Source organism: Poromitra crassiceps (assembly GCF_964638095.1).
Source record: "Poromitra crassiceps genome assembly, chromosome: 14".
NCBI classification, from domain to species: Eukaryota; Metazoa; Chordata; class Actinopteri; order Beryciformes; family Melamphaidae; genus Poromitra; species Poromitra crassiceps.
In genome coordinates, this window is record NC_139633.1 from 16,535,803 (window position 1) to 16,543,294 (window position 7,492).

The following is a 7,492-nucleotide window of genomic DNA, read 5'->3' on the forward strand; positions in this document are numbered from 1 at the left end:
ACTCCCCCCACCTGCTATCAGGCCGTCAAGGCCACTGCAGCAAACTCTCCAGAAGCGTTGAATGCAACTTGTGCTTCCAACATCGACCCCCCCCCCCCGCCCTCACATCTGATGCTTGACTTTTGGTGAAAAAGGTGTTTCAACAAACGAAGCAGCAAACATTGTATCAAAATATTAGTTTTTATGTTAAGATTACATAATAGTGAAGCTGTAAAGCATTACTCAAAATGTTAACGTTACAACGAGGGATTTATTTTGAAAGAGCTAAAGCGGATGACCTACTTACATTCGGGCTGACTTGACGCAGTCTATGTGCCTGGGGCTGGGCTCGTGAGCTTTGTGGGGTGCACTCGTGCATGCCGACGAGAGACACTTTTCTCTCTGCAAGAAAGTCGAATTTCAGCATGTGGGAACCACTGAATCTCACTGACTCACGCTGGAAAAGGGGCGGGAACTCACGGAAAATCACGGGTTGGACCACCGCCAAGATTTATATCGCCAGCTGGAACAGAGCTGCTGCGTAAAAACCCACCTCACTTGCAGGGGTTGCCCTATCGGGTAAATGGCGCTGCTTGGAAACTTTTAGACTGAAGTAAACGCCTCAGGAGGAGCATCATTATATCATGGAGTCATACGCCAAAATTAATTTGTTTATTGTATCATTAAAGCTTATTGAACCTTTCTACTAGTCTCTCATTATTGAATTACTCCTACCCCAGTATTTTTTTTTTATCTCTGTTTACTTTTTCATGTGAAAACTGTGAACATTAGTTGTAGAAAAGGCTCCGTAATGCCCCACCATCGGGCCTGTTCATGGGGCAATTGGCGCCCACGAACCGGAGGAGCCCACGACGCAATGATGATGTCACGGTGATGATGTCAGAGGTCACCTTGTGAAGTCATCGGTGATGTCAGACGGTCTAGGCTGTCTCCAGACTGTGTGATGTCAGACGTGACTTTGTGAGGTCATCGATGATGTCATACCTCCCGGGACATTGTGACATCACCAATGATGTCATACCTCGAATGTGGGAGGTATAAAAGTGTTGTTCTATCATGTTTAATTAGGTCTTGTTCTCCCTCTGCACATGATACACAAGGTTCTCTGTCTCTGCACGCTATGTATCTGCTAACTACTCTGTATGTTGCTTCTGCCTGATATTTCTGCCTGATATCTCCAATAAACTGCCTGAAAGACATCTCTATGGTTCTAACCGATCACTGCCCGCGAGCTCTTACCTAAGATCCAGCAAACTTCACACAAACTTCCTTACATTACTTATTTGTGCAGTTTTACACTATATTGTTTTTGTATATTTACGCAATTTAGACAGCACTGATTGTTTTCCTACTTTCTCGGTTATGTTTTATTTCACTTCTTTGTTAAGGCATCAGGTTTTCATGAGCTAATTTTGTCAATTTGAAGTTATTGATAAAGAAATTTAGGAAGAAACTTAATGCTAATGATGAATGTACACTTCAGAGAGCAAGTAATGGAAATCACTAGCATGTATTAAAGTAATCATTAACGAATACTAATGGAAATAAGTTAACAAACTGAGATTGTGACTTTGAGTTTGTCTTCAAACGTGGCAACTGCACATTATGAAAATGTGTGTGTGTGTGTGTGTTTGTCTATGTGTGCATGCGCGGGAGTGTTTGAGGGAAAGAGAGAGGCTGATCTGTGTGACCAAGTGGAGCTGAGTGCCACTCTGACAGGCTATTAGTCATAAGGCTTTAACCACTCAACCCCTATCACTATAGCAATCCATACCCTGCGATGGGAACCCTACACATTTCAACACAGTCACACAGATGCATTAACACACATGCACATCATAGTCAATGGAAAATATAGTCATCGCTCCAGATGACACGACATTTGACTTACAACAAGGTCAATCAAGGTTGACAGGTAAAATATACGTAAATGTTTCAATCAATCAATGTAGCCATCAATCACTGGAGTCCTATGTCCTCTTACCTGTCACCTCTTCAGCTTTGAGACACACTCCCACAGTTCACCTCAAACTACGTTACCACTGGTTGAACGCCAAAGACAGCCGTTTTACTGATACAGTAGTTCTGGTCTATGGCATATTGTCATATTTACAGTAATGTTAACCTAAACAGAATCAATTAAGACACCAAGAAAGGTTTTGTTTTTGACAATCAAATTACAGTTCTAACACAAGGCAACAACCAGCTTGCTTTACCTTAGAAATATAATCCCATTCAAGTGTTCACAAAAGCTAAATAGTGTACACTGCTCTAAGGGAGATTATCACAGGATGTTGTGGAACCCTCTGAGTTGCTTGGAAACAGAAAGCCAATCATTTTCTTCTTCATTGAGCCACGGGGGAGTAGTTTGGAGTTAATTGCAGTGAATCCAATTTTTTAATTAAAATGAACATCATGACGATCTGACTGGATTGGGATTTGTTCTTGCTACTTCCCTCTCTCTCCCCTTCTCATTTCCCCTCCCCTGCAGGACAGCTTGAAAGAGTCCTGTTGTTTTATTTTAATTGGGGCAGTGATGTAATTGGCCTACTCCATGCTGGTCTGTTCAATTTAGATCCTGACGTGTGTGTGTGTGTGTGTGTGTGTGTGTGTGTGTGTGTGTGTGTGTGTGTGTGTGTGTGTGTGTGTGTGTGCGTGTGCGTACGTGCGTGCATGCGTGTGTGCGTGTGCGTGTGTGTGCGCGCGTGTGTGTGCGCATACAGAGACACACCCAGGGTTGGATGGGTGAGAAAACGAAGAGACAGCGAAAAATAAAGTGTACACATTATATATAGAGATTAAACAGATATTAGACAGAGACTATTGAACATCGATGTGGAGCAAGTCCACGGAGACAAGTTCTAGTTACACGGCAAGAATCAGGATCTCTTTTTCATCGGGAACAGGACACTGAAATGGGTTGGGTATGACAGCGACTTTCTCCCTCCCAATCCATCCTATCTCTCTCAGGTAACTTGTGGACTCCCTGTGAACATGCCTCAGCCAGAAATTATGTCTATGCAAATTTACTGATGGGGAAATCAAGACAGAAAGCAAGGGGATGGGGGGGGGTGGGAGTTACAGGGAGCAGGATGAAGTGGACTTGGGGGGGGGGGGGGGGGCAAGCTGCAAATGAAATCTAAAATACACTTTGAAAAATCAATTCTTCATGCGTTGGCTCGGGGTGCGTACCTTGCCGAGGTGGCGCTTTGATAAATATTCATGTATTTCTGCCCCTTCAAATGACTGCGCTTTTAAAAATCAGGGGTCAGGAGGAGAGCCGAGGGTAGAGAGAATTAAGACCAGAGACAATCTTTTTTCAAGACAAGTCTTTTTTCCCCTCTTCTCCCCTTCACTTAAGAGTATGTCTGCATTTCTGTCTGTGTGTGTGTGTGTGTGTGTGTGTGTGTGTGTGTGTGTGTGTGTGTGTGTGTGTGTGTGTGTGTGAGTGAGAGAGAGAGGGGGGCAGGGAGGAGACATACTAGTGACAATATGACATTTATAGGTCCACCTTCTCAGTGTACAATGCCCCGATTTGCGGATTCTGTGCAGGCAGAGATAGCAGCAGCTTTGAACACAGACTCCCACACGTCTAATAATATCACTGTAATTAGCATATGCTTTGATTATAAAGGTCACTAGCTCAGCCTAACGGAACATCATATGAAGTGTACCAGGGGAAGCTCGTTTAACAGTCTATTTCCATCCCCTTTCATCTTCATTCAACTATTTAACATGCCATATCTCTTTATGTAGAGTCACTGAATGTAAGACACACTTGCAAAACCCGGGGGACAAGTTGCTCTACAAGAATCGGTGCACCTTTAGCTCCCTTCCTTGAACACTGCGATCCTCAGGTGTGGGGTTAATGACAGGTGACAGGTGTGGGGTTAATGACGTTGTTACACTGTAGTTGCATAAAGTTCTCCTCAAGACTGGCTCATGTTCCAACATTGGCACATACGCATGCCTGTACAGTAAATCAAGGATGTTCACTTCAATATTTGTTGCTTTTCTTTCCAGGCCGATGCAGCAGTGATCAAACACAAACACTTGGCACGGTCTGAGGACGGTTTTGGATGGATCAGTAAAGTAAAGCTTTGCTCCTGTGAACAGACTCACAGCTCAGTCTGCCCGTACAGTAGATGGTGCTCTGCTTGAGCTGGCGGTCTATTTTCATTCTCCCCTTGCAAATACGCTAACAAACCGAGAGGGGGGGGGGGTCCGGGGGGTCCCCATGGGAGACCATTGTAAACAAGTGGGTATGATGCACTGAGTGCAATCCCACTCTTTCTGTTATATAGAAAATATGCTCCTTTCATCTTAGACAAACAAGAAGATAAACCAACGCCTACATTCACACACGCCCTGCGTTAATTATCACATTCATTTACTATGTTTAATCCGTGCGCAAACTCAAAATACAACAAACAAACAAAAGGCAGAGCAGGATTTTCCTGTTGTTTTGTTTGTTTGCGTGGTGCAACACTTAGCAGTGAATTCTTATCGGGAGAAAATTGGTCTGCACAACAACGTCCTGGTTTTGCCTCCCTCCATCACTTCCGCAGGGCTTAATGATCTAGGTTACATACAATAAAAGAATGTATTAAAAATATCTGGGTTATAAACAGATCTAGGTAATTAACGGCGAGTGGGAGATTTTTTTCTTAGAGATATTCTGATTTTAGGTCAGGCAAAACTGATGCCCAACAACTGATCAAACATTTAATGTCTTGACTGCTGCAGCGCTGTCTGGGACAGCAGTGCTTAAGAGATTTTAAGAAGAACGTAACTGCAAAAAAGAAAGGGGGGAAAAAGTATATATATATATATATATATATATATTGTATATATACACACATACACATTATATATATATACATACACGCACTATATATACAGTATATATACAGTATATATATATATTTTATTTTTTATTTTTTTGTGTGTGTGTGAATGAACACTAGACAATGTGTCAATGTACTGAAATACAGACAGCAGATAAGGTGGCACATCACTTTCCTTAAAATAAGAGCCAAATTTAAAGTCCAGGAGCAGCTGTTTCCATATCAGTCTGTTACCGAGCCCGGTCACCTGAGCTCTCCCCCATTTATTATCAAAGCACACAGCACATTTGAACCTGGGGGAAATATGATGCCTGGACAGCTCCTGTGTCCAGCCAGACAAACTAGCTGAAGTTTCACAATTATTGGTGACCAGGCAAAAAGAAAATAAATAAATAAATCAAAATCTCCCCTACGCATCAACACGCAACCCTACACCTGCTAGACGTTATAGATCGCTCTGCGGTTGCGGTCGACGAGGTAGCTCAAGGGTTTGACCATCAGAGTGAAAATATTCATTCATTTCTAATATTTAACATGGAAACTCAATGTTAAATCGCACTAAATTCCCTCAAACAAACTCCCAAATTTTCACTCAATTACACGAAGCGGACATGAGGGGAAATTTCCACTTTTCACACGAAACGGATATTTTCGAAACACTTTCTTCTGTATAAAGGACATCAAATTCCTTTAACTGCATTGCTTTCATTTGCAGGTGCATTGTGAAAGAACGTGTTCCTGTGTGATATGTGCAACTTCAAATGAAATACATAATGAAACAGTGGTGCAATAAAAGGTAGCATGCGCCGCAATAAGAGGTAACCGAGAATCTGAGAGGAGGCGGCTTCAGGCATGAACATACTTAAAGGAACACTCCACCCATTTTCAACCAGCTTTGTATCATTAGAACATCAGTAGTATATCAGAAAACTGTAAACGATTTTGAAGTCTGTCATTTAATTTGACAGTTATTGAGTGTTAAAGTGTGGACCAGTGACATCACTGGTCCACACTTTAACACACTAACTCAAATTAATAACTCATTAACTCAAATCAACTCTCAATAACTGTCAAACTAGATGAATGATGAATAGTTTGACAGTTTATTGAGAGTTGATTTGAGTTAATGAGTTATTAATTTGAGTTAGTGTGGACCAGTGATGTCACTGGTCCACACTTTAACACTCAATAACTGTCAAATTAAATGACAGACTTCAAAACCGTTTACAGTTTTCTGATATACTACTGATGTTCTAATGATACAAAGCTGGTTGAAAATGGGCGGAGTGTTCCTTTAATATAATGTGAAAATGAAACTACGTGCTTCATAGAAATGTATCTTTTTCTATGACTTCAATGGTGGTACTTCAAATGTATCTAATTAAACTGACATAAATTGATGTGGTTACATTTTGATGGGAGCAGGTGATATGTGCCACATGCTTTAACAATATAAGGTCACGGCCGTGGGTATTTTTACTCCTGCTATGACAGGCAGGTCTTGTTGTCTCCCTCCTTTAGCTTTGATCTGCCTGTTTTCAGGGGGGTTGAAAGGGTTCAGAAAGAGCAGCCTCCACATCTGGAGGGAAGTCCCCCTGCCCCCGGCACAAAGAGACAGGAAGACGAGGCCTGAGACACATGTGACACAACACTTCAGTCACACGCCGTCAACTTTGTCACCTCTGCACTGAAGTCGACCACAGGGACAGATATATAGTGTCTGCAAAACTCGCGTTTGTATTTTTAGACATGCTGTAATTATGGGTTATAGAGTGGATGTATTAGGACGACGGCCTTTAACAAGAGCGCCCAGGTTCAATACTCTGTGTCGGCAAGTATCTGCACTTTGAAGTGTCCTTCAGTAAGACACAGAAATCCTTTAGTTGACTCTGACTGACCTCGCTGTCAAACGGGGGAGTGGAAAATGATTGTTTACCAATTGTGACATGACATGTTATTATCATCATCATCATCTTCATCATCATGATGACGACGACGACGACGATGATGGTTATATATTATCATCATCATCATTATTATTAGCAATTGCAATTACCGGTAGATTTCACCGCAAAACTATGTGTAGGCCTGGAGTGGAAGATGTGAAAAAGGTTGGAAATATTATTAGGGAGCCAAACTCCTCCAAAAGTTAGTGTGCCCCCCCCCCACACACACACACACAAAACAGAACAATGTATGCAACAGAAAGCTAAGCAACTGGTCCTTCGACACAGATTACAAAGAGCCTTGTTGTCTTTCACACGAGTCACAATGAAGCACTGCATTTATTCATCTAAAATGTGCTGTGTGACGTGTGTGCAGGAAGTTAACGGCTGATCCCCTTGTGGCAGACAGAGGCTGTGCAGCTAAAACCCTGAGTGTCTTTTATAACCTCTTCATTAGCCTAGAAGCTTGAGAATGTATGCACACACACACACACACACACACACACACACACACACACACACAAAGGGGTTTCATTATCCTAACTAGCCCCCCTCCTGTGTTAGTTTAGGCAGGAGGAAGGGGATCTCTTGACACATCTGACAACTCCTCTCTGAATTTAACAGATATTAGAGATGACCTCCCCACAGCATGCGGGAGCCCTCTGCCTCAATACCGCTCACATCTCCCCATTCTAAAGA